Here is a 10,095-nt window from a genome sequence, read left to right on the forward strand (position 1 = left end):
AAAAAAAAAAAAAAAAAAAAAAAAAAAAAAATTGGTCTGTTATTTAAACTACAAAAGGACTTAAAAGCTATTAATCTTTTGAACTGTGTCAAGCTTCTAGTAGTAATTTGTCAATGAGTTTGGGCTTCTTAAACAAATAATGTTATTTTACAAGAAATTTAGTAGAAAAATAAATAGAAAAATATGAAATAAATTGATCATAAATAAGTAGTTCATTAAAAGTTTGAGACTAGAAATCAAATCTCTACAGCTAATGCTTACTTATCTGCATATGAGCACTCATTTTAACTATTGAATACTACTTTCAATAGACAACTCCAGAACACAAAGAGTGGAAATCATATTATGTAAATGTACAATGTTAAAAATATGTAACCAATTGACCTTCTAAATCTAAATCATAACATTTTCTAAAATGTCAGAACTGTGGTAAAGCTATGTTAAAAATACATGGCTGGTTGTAAATGTCACTACACCATTGTACTCACACTAATCTTTTAATCTATTTAATTTAAAAACTTAAGGTACATGCAAAAGAGGACCTTGTATTGACCACAGATATGGAGTAAGTCATTAATAATGAACTGTGACTTTGCATCTCCTTGATCTCTTGAGGAATGAGTATCCCAGGGCTCTGATGGACTAGAACATCACAGATGATTTATAATTACACAAAACAACTGGATTAATTTTATATGAAGAACTGCGGTAAAGCTATGTTAAAAAGACATGACTGGTTGTGAATGTCACTAAATCATGAAGAACCTAAAATAATGGGAATAAAAAGTGCTTCCTATAGATCATATTACCATGTAATACATTTCATAACAAGTTAAATAACCTTCAAAGAGATTTAAATGATTTGGAATGGTCTTGGAGAAAGTGTGATTCTGTTTCTGGCTAAGTAGTCATTATATATAAATCAACATTGTGGAAGAAGGTGAAAAATTGTTAGGAGAAAGGGCTTAAAGCTGTTTGCTGAGAGACTGTCTCTTACCAACATCAGAAGGTATAACTATAAAATGTCATGAAAATGACCACCAAAACAGAAGGTGAATGACAATGACACTAATGAACATGACAAACTGGTTATAGAAAATACCAAAAGGCTCAGCCAAGAAAGATCTTCACGTAACTAAATAAAACTAGGAGTGGTAGATATGTTCATGCTTTATCATTACACATTTCTACTATGGCTACCCTAGCCAGAAAAGCAGGTAGGCTAACTGCAGATCTTCACATCTTCCTCTAGTACTCCTCTACATCTAATCTTCAGTTATGCTTTTAGATTTGTAGAAGACCACATGCTACAGCCTTCCCTCCATCCATGCCACCATCTTCAGCAGATAATTCAGATTTTTTCTCTCAACATTTCTTCCCTTTGTCCTTGCCTCCAACTCTAGCAAAAATTCCTTGGGAATCCACCAGACAATCCTTAAAGAGAAGGAAGTGGGCTAGGGAAGCACATAAGTGAGCTTCAGATCTTCACACTCCATCCTCCCCTCCAAATCTCGTCTTCCAATCACAACCCCAGCTCTGTAGCAGACTGCTTGTTATGACCTCTTTTCACTTTCAAGGGACTAATTGGATCCTAGCAGAACACCTTGCTTTCTTCTTTTCTATGGATCCCCCTCAAAAGCCTCTGTTCTAGTCCATCTTTATTCATAACTGTCATCTCCCAATACATAGAAACACATTTCACGTCGAACCTCTCCCACCCAGAAACCATACCTGGAAGAATCTCAGAAAAAATTCTCTACTAGGAAAATCACAACCATCAAATACCTTAAGAACTAGAGATGGCAACAGAAAATGAGGCACAAAACACCCACCCAACAAATACAAGAGCAGATATCATAACCAAAAATTATACTCATTCCAAAACCAGAAGCCTAAACATTAGCAGAAAAATACAATAAGTCAAAGGCAAAGAAAATATTTTCACCAAAATCATAGAAGAAAACTTCTCTAAGCTAAATATGGATGTACTTGTCTAGATATAAAAATTATACCAAATAGTAAATAGACAGGATCAGAAAAGAACTTCTCTCTATATAATTATCAAATCACTAGATGTGCAGAACAAAGAATGAATAATTAAAAGTGTCAAGGGAGCAAGGCCAAACAATATATAAAGGTAGAATTTTTAGAATAATACCTGAGATCACAGTGGGGACTCTAAAATCCAGAAGGGCCTATACAAGATGTTCTATATACTCTGAGATCACAGATGGCAGCCCAGTCTACTATACCCAGCAAAACTTTTGACCTTACTAAACAGAGAGAAAGAAATTGCATGCTAAAACTAAATTTAAGCAGTATCTATCTACAAATCCAATACAACAAAAGGTGCTATAAATGAAACTTCAACTAGAGTTATCTGAAAGGATAATGCCTCCATAAGATCTGGCTGTAAGGCAATTTCTTAATTTGTGTTTGTTGGAGGAGGACCCCTAATTTGTAGTCTTGGTTTCTCTAAGGAAGAAGGCTAAGCAAGCCAGGGAAATCAAGCCAATAAGAGCACTCTTCCATGATCTCTGCATCAGCTCCTGCCTTTAGGTTTCTACTCTGAGTTCCTACCCTGGCTTCCTTTAATGATGAAAACAATAAGGAAGTGTAAACCAAATAAACCTTTTCCTTCCCAACTTGTGTTTTGGCCATCTTGTTTGATCACAGCAACAGAAACCCTAGATAAGACATAAGTAAAGACAAGAAATTAATAACTGCAGGTCACAAAGTCAAAAGCAGTAGGAGAAAGACATAATAATAACAAAATATCAGGAATTGAGAAACACTGCTCAGTGATAACTTTAAATATTAGTGGTCTCAATTGCCCAGTAAACAGACATACACTAAGATTGGATTTGAAAACAGAATACATCTTTTTTTCTGCATCCAAAAAACACACTTTAAAATCAAGGATAGATATTCACTTCATGGTAAAAGACTAGAAAAAGATACTCTAAATAAATGGATCCAAAAAGCAAGCCAGAGTATCCATTTTAATATGTGATAAAAATTGACTTCAAAACAAAACTAATCAGAAGAGGTAGGGAAGAACACTATGTATTCACCAAATAAAAATATCTACCAAGAAAACATTGAATTTCTTTAATGCACTAAACACATGAACAAGTTGATTATAAAAATATTACTTGTTAATCCACACATTGACAGTTGCACAATGACAATAGGTGAATTTGGTTCTCTGTTCTCATCAATATATGGTTAATCTGTACAAGAATTTTCTTCTGGTAGCATGACTGCTCTATTGGGGATTACAACCAAAGACCTAGGTGTGTGTTCCAGCTGGAATGTAGACATTCCATACTCCTTTAGTAACTCTGGCTGACATAGACACACCCTGAGTACATACCTTTAAGGTAAAATTATTTTGTAGAAGGAAGCAGCCATGTTTGAAAGTGATGTCCAGTTAAAGGAGGGCCAGATAAAGGGACAAATATGAGAAGGATATGACAGAATGAGTCAGTGATAGGATACAACCTAACATAGAACAGCAAAGGAACGAGAAGCTGTTTAAGAGCAGTGCAGTGAGAGGAGTCATTCAGTTGGGAGTCTGTGCAATGAGTGCAGTGCAGTGCAGTAGAGTTTAGTTCATTCAGTTCTGTACAGTTCTTCAGAGACAGTTGAAGCCAGAGAATAAGAAGTATCCAGAAGATTAGAACAAATTGGCAGTTTGTTTAAAGGCAAGCAGAACAATTCATTGAGAAGCTGAGAGAAGCCAAATTGAATCAGTCAGCTTGGAGAGGAGTTTAAGCCAGAACAGCTGAGTTGAAACACCTAGTGAGAGTTCAGAAAGAGCTAGAAAGGTTAAGCTTATTTAACAGTAAGCCTCTGAGATAATAAATACATCTGGTAAGTAAAAGTAACTTCAATAGTCATCCAAACAAAATATAAGCAGAAAAAAGCTGAAACTAACTGAAGTTATAAACAAAATGGAGCTAGTAGCCATTTATAGAACATTTCCTATAAAGAATATGTGGTCTTTTTTGCACCTCCTAGAACTTACTCCAAAACTGAATACATACTTGGCCACAAAGGAAGTTTTAATAGGTACAAGAAAATCAATGTAACACCCTTTATCCTCTATGACCACCAGGGACTATAACTGAGTATCAATACCAACAGAAATAGCAGAAAACTTACAAATTCATGGACACTGAACTAGTCTCTAATGAATGAAAAATGGGTCATCACAATAACTAAGAAAGAAAATAAAATGATTTCTTACAATAAGTACACAATGTACCTAAACTATAGGACACAGTAAAAACTATTCTAAGAGGAAGTTTATGATAGACCAGGCCTACATTAACAACAAAAACAAAATTGGAGAGAACTTATACTGATAACTTAGCAGCAGACCTGACAGCTTTGGAAAAAAGAAGAAATCACACTTGAAAACAGTAGATGGCAAGAAATAATCAAACTCAGGGTTAAAATCATTAAAACAGACACAATAAGAAAAAGAAAAAATAGAAAATTTAATAAAGAGTTTGAAAAAAATCAATAAGACTGACAAACCCTTAGGAAAATTAATGAAAAGATAGAGAACTAGATCCAGTTAATGAAGTTAGAGAAGAAAATAGGGACATGACAACAGACACTGAAGAAATACAGAGAATTAGAGGACATAGTTTTAAAATATGTACTGCACCAAACTGGAAAAATCTAACCTCAAATTGTACTACTGAATGACAGTAATAAAAACATGATACTGGCAAATAAAATAGTAATGTTGATCAGTGTATCTGCTTTTATATTGAAGTCCTAATCTACCTGAATTTGAGTTTTATACAGAGTAATATGTATCTGTCTATTTGTATTTTTCTATATGAAACCATCTAGTTTTAAAATCACTATTTGTTGAAGAATCTGTATTTTTCCAATATGTATTTCCTTTTTTTCTTATAAAGGAAAACACTTAATTGAGGCTGGCTTAGTCCATTATCATTATGGTGGGAAGCATGGCATCACGCAGGCAGACATGGTGTTAGAGAAAGAAGGAGCTGAGAGTTTTACATCTGCATCAATAGACAACAGGAAAAGAATGAACCACTAGGCTGAACTGACTGGTTTTGTGTGCCAACTTGACACAGGCTGGAGTTATCACAGAGAACAGAGTTTCAGTTGGGGAAGTGCATCCATGACATCCAGCTGTGGGGCATTTTCTCAATTAGTGATCAAGGTGGGAAGGCTCATTGTGGGTGGTGCCATCCCTGGGCTGGAAGTCTTGGGTTCTATAAGAGAGCAGGCTGAGCAAGCCAGGGGAAGCAAGCCAGTAAGGAACATCATTCCATGGCCTCTGCATCAGCTCCTGCTTCCTGACCTGCTTGAGTTCCTGTCCTGACTTCCTCTGGTGATCAACAGCAATGTGGAAGTAAGCTAAATAAACCCTTTCCTCCCCAACTTGCTTCTTGGTCATGATGTTTGTGTAGGAATAGAAACCCTGACTAAGACCTTGCTTAATCTTCTGAAATCTCAATCCTTCTCCCAGTGGCACACTTCCTTCAATAAGGTATATCTACTTTCAAAAAGGCCACACCTTCTATTAGTGCCATTCTGTATGGGACTATGGGTGTCATTTTCACTGGAAACATCAACACCCACTGAAACATCAATCAAATAAAAACAAATGTATTCAATGGTGTAACTGCCTCACCCTGGTATCATTTAGGTTGTGCATAAAAAGACAGCTAGCTGCTTTATTCAGAAAATTTAATCTCCCATTTAAACTCAAGTCTGCTTGGCTATTCTGTTCCTACAATGTTGGAGATTGAACCCAAGGCCTCACAAACACTAGGGCAAATGCTCCATCACTGAGCTACATCTCCAGCAATCTCCCATTTAAGATGAAACAAAGATGCTGACTCAATGAGGCCTCAGTAGAGGTTCCCCAAAATGTTTGAGGCTACTTCAGTAATCACTGACCTAAACTGGAAATTGAAGTATGCACATTGTGACTAATAACCCTCTGTACCACCTCTATACAAACACAAGTGGAGTCTTCAGGACAGGCTTATAGATTTTCAGACAAGGGTAGAATTTGAGTCTAGACTATTATCGATGACAACCTTTTGAAGGAATTCCAATCTGCTAATCTTTGTTGTAACCCCTAATAGTCACAAAGAAAGCAGAATGACAAGAAGTCAGCCACCAACCCACTAGAGAGGTACTAGATGACCACTCCCCACCACATACCAAAGGGGCATTGCAGTAGCTTTTGCTGCCACCATGCCAATGCTATTGTTAAAACACAGGAAAAACAACATGGCTACAGCAAGAATCACCATAAATGGCACAACTCCAAGAAGAATACAGAGAACTATAAGACAGATGATGACACACAGTTATCAATAAATAAACTGTACATACAAAGGGGATTTAAAACACTGCATGAGTCTGATATTAAAGAACCATTATTAATTTTTCTGTAACAAAAAGGTATTATGATTTTTTTAAAGTTTTAAAACAAATTTTTTTTTTAAAAATCTTAGATTTTCAGTATTGAATATATATTGTAAACAATAAAATGGCAGGTATTTTATAATAATTGATAAACAAGTACAATTCCGTGATTGCTATAGGAAAGCAATGGATACTCAGGGAAATCACTGTACTCTCTTATGTTTCTACAATAAATAATGAAAAATCATCTTTAAATTTTTTTTAGAAAAAAATACCAAGGCAGGTTATACTAACATATAAGGAAAGATGATTGATATGTATTACAAGTAAAAAACTTATATTGGCTCAAATAAAATCAAGATGTAGTGACAAAATGCAAATAGGTTAATACTAAGTAGTTTTATACATCTATTGTTAGTTTCGATTTTCAAAAGTATGTCATTGTTAAGGTATGTCAAAAAGTAATTATGTTTAATGTATGACCTTAAAAATACACTATTGCACAAAGGATCATCTACATATTTAAGAATTCATTTGGGATAAATTTAACCTTTAACAGGGAGCTTTCTTTATACAAATAAATACATTCAAAAATATTTGTAATCTATTAAGTAGTAATCCCTGTGGATACAATGAAGATGACAGAAGTCTTGGCTTCTGGAAGATGATTTTCTAGTTGGAGTTGACATCCTGGTAATAGCTATTATGGAAAAATGTAACATATACATAGACTTTTATTTTTAAACAATAGTTGTGATGGAGATTGCATTTGATGAAAATAATTTATTATACATGTGCTATTCTCACTTCTGAATGTCTGGAACATCTCTTTAATTTTCTTGCTTAAGGGACTGGAGAGATGCTCAGCAGTTAAGAGCACTGGTTACTCTTCCAGGGGTCCCAAGTTCAATTCCCAGTAACCACATGGTGGCTTACAACCATCAGTAATGGGATCTGATGCCCTCTTCTGGCACGGAGGTGTACACACAGATAGAGTACTCATATGTAAAAGAAATAAATTTAAAATTCTTGCCTAAATATTGTATTTTATGAAGTTCTTATAGCTGTTTTCTATAAAGACCCACCTACTATATATAATACTTATATTGCTTCATACAACTTTAGCAGAAGTTCATTTAATATTTAACATTCTTAGTTATAGTACTTACACTGCCAATTTGACAAGATAATTATAGCAAGTATAAATACTTCTCTTTTTGTAACCTAAAACCAGTTTAAAAAGAAAGCATACACCAAGATACCAAAATCTTTCATGCTTAAAGGCTAATGTATTTGGTTCCTTTCCATGTCATATGTACATGCTGCTTTTCCAAATTGAATTTGGAAAAGAATCTTACATAGAGGAAAAGGAACATTGCTAAGGTGCACACCAACCAAGTAAGGAGGGTACTGAAAGAGTTAACAACTACTGTCTCTTCCAGCGTGTCAAGATTGAGAAGGCCTGCATTAACCTTGCACCAGGAGAAGCCTATTAAAGCCATTCAGAGTTGCTACAAGAGGGAGGAAGGCACACAAGAAGAGGAGGAAGAGGAGTACCGATTGCCCTATGTTGGAATGTAGAAGCTTTTGGCAAGAAACACACAAAAATAAAAACAGAGCAATGAAGTAAAGTTCTTAGGATGCCATGCCAAGCAGAAAGCCTCCAAAAACTCCTTCAGTCACTAGAACATTCTTCTTTACAAGTGACACAACCTCTTCAGCTTTGCTCTTGGCCTCAGTTGGTATTTGCTTATTCTTACAAATCTTCAACTGCTCTTTGGCCTTTTTTCCATGTCTTTTTCTACTCTTTGTCAGTTAACTTTGATGTATCCAGTATGGTTTGCCAGCTGAAGAAGAAAGAATCCATCTCCTCCAGCTGTTGCAGCCAATTTTCCAACCTTCTGCTATATGAAATCAGTGCACCATCCAGTAACACCCCCAATTACCAGCTTGGTTGATACACTATCTTTTTCAGCTGATGTCCCAGATTCCTGTCCAAACAACTTCTGCCACCATGGTTGTTTTTTAGTTAATTCTTTGAGATATAATGCCTCAAATTTTCCATCAAAATTTCCTTGACTATTCATCGCCATTTCGAGGGAACTCCAATGTGTATTTCTGACTTTGTTAAATATTAGGTGTTCATAGGTGTAATATTCATATGAGAATTGGAAGCAATATAGATGTCTCTCAACAGATGAATGGTATCTTAGCAAGGGTTACTATTGCTGTGATGAAACATCATGACCAAAACAACTTTGGGAGGAAATGGCTTATATGGCTTACATGAACATGTCGTGTTCATCATCAAAGGAAATCATGACAGAACCTGATGCAGTGGCCCTTACTGGCTTCCTCCCCATGTCTTCCTCAGGATGCTTTCTTATAGAATCCAGGACCACCAGCCCAGGGATGATATCACCCACAATGTGTTGGGTTCTTCCCCATAAATCGCTAATTAAGAAAATGGCCTACAGGCTTGCCAATATCTCCATTAATTGAAATGCCTTCCTCTTAGATAGCTTTAGCATGTGTCATATTCAGATAAAACTGACCATCACAAATGGATAAAGAAAATGTGGTACATTTACATATAAAAAAGAACTCATCTCCATCATACTTTTTAGATATTTTAGAAGAGTGAAACAATAGAAAAAGTAGAAAGATCTGTGGCTTTCAGGGATTTGGGGTGAGAATAATTAGGAATTGGGTAAAAGACTTTGACATAAGGGAACTTTTGTGGTAATACAATTTGCTGCAAGTAACTGGAGGTGTGGCTATCCCACTAGATATTGGTCAGATGTCTGAAGACTTTCAATGGAGGGATGGAGACATTAACTTTCTGCCCCAGAGTTGTTCTGTCTACAAAATGTGCAGGGATATTTAGGGAGCAGAAATTGGTGCAATGGCTAACCAATGACTGGCCTAACTTGAGACCCATCTCATGAGAGAGAAGCAATCCCTGACACTATTAATAATGTTCTTCTATACTTGTAGACAGGAGCCTCTGAGAGGCTTCATCCAGAAGCTGATGGAAACATGCAGAGACCCACAGCCAAACATTAGGTGAGCTCAGGTATCTTGTAAAAGACCCTGTTAACTAAGAAGCTGTATACTTGTGCCACAGACTACACCTGGAAAACCAACCTTACTTGGAAGTCTCATCCTATTGGATAACTTGCAAAGTACTGAGGAGAAAAAGAATAATTCTTCTTACCAAATTGTGAACCCTGTGAGCTGCAATATAATGACTGGCCTAGTAATGCAATATTTCTTAGTGCAATATTGGCACAAATATGGCAATATTAAAAACTGTCTAAGCTGAGTTTGAGAGAACACACTAGAATGAATACTAGGGTTTAACTGTCCTGTTAAATGTCAGTAATGACTTACCAGGACAGTACTCCAAGTTACTCATACTTTCCTTTTCAAAGATAATATTTTAATTTAAAATTTTCCCTTTATCTTAAGATGTCACAGAGAATGTTTAATATTTCCAGAGAAAATAAAACAAAAATCAAAACACAAAAGGAACAATCATCTGGGAGATAAGATCAGTCTGCAAATTCCCGAACAGGTATATGTTTAAAATGTCTGAAGTTTTAGAACCTGTTGTAAATTTTCCCATATAGATTGATCGATGGCATTGGAAAGCAGATGCATATG

At 35.6% G+C, this 10,095-nt stretch overlaps 1 pseudogene; it reads right to left on the reverse strand.

Moving 5' to 3' along the window:
* Positions 1-8,064: 8,064 nt before the first annotated feature.
* On the reverse strand, positions 8,065-8,522 carry LOC116091961 (annotated as a pseudogene).
* Between the last annotated feature and the right edge of the window lie 1,573 nt (positions 8,523-10,095).

The sequence above is a fragment of the Mastomys coucha genome, unplaced genomic scaffold, assembly GCF_008632895.1.
Source record: "Mastomys coucha isolate ucsf_1 unplaced genomic scaffold, UCSF_Mcou_1 pScaffold15, whole genome shotgun sequence".
Classification (NCBI taxonomy): domain Eukaryota; kingdom Metazoa; phylum Chordata; class Mammalia; order Rodentia; family Muridae; genus Mastomys; species Mastomys coucha.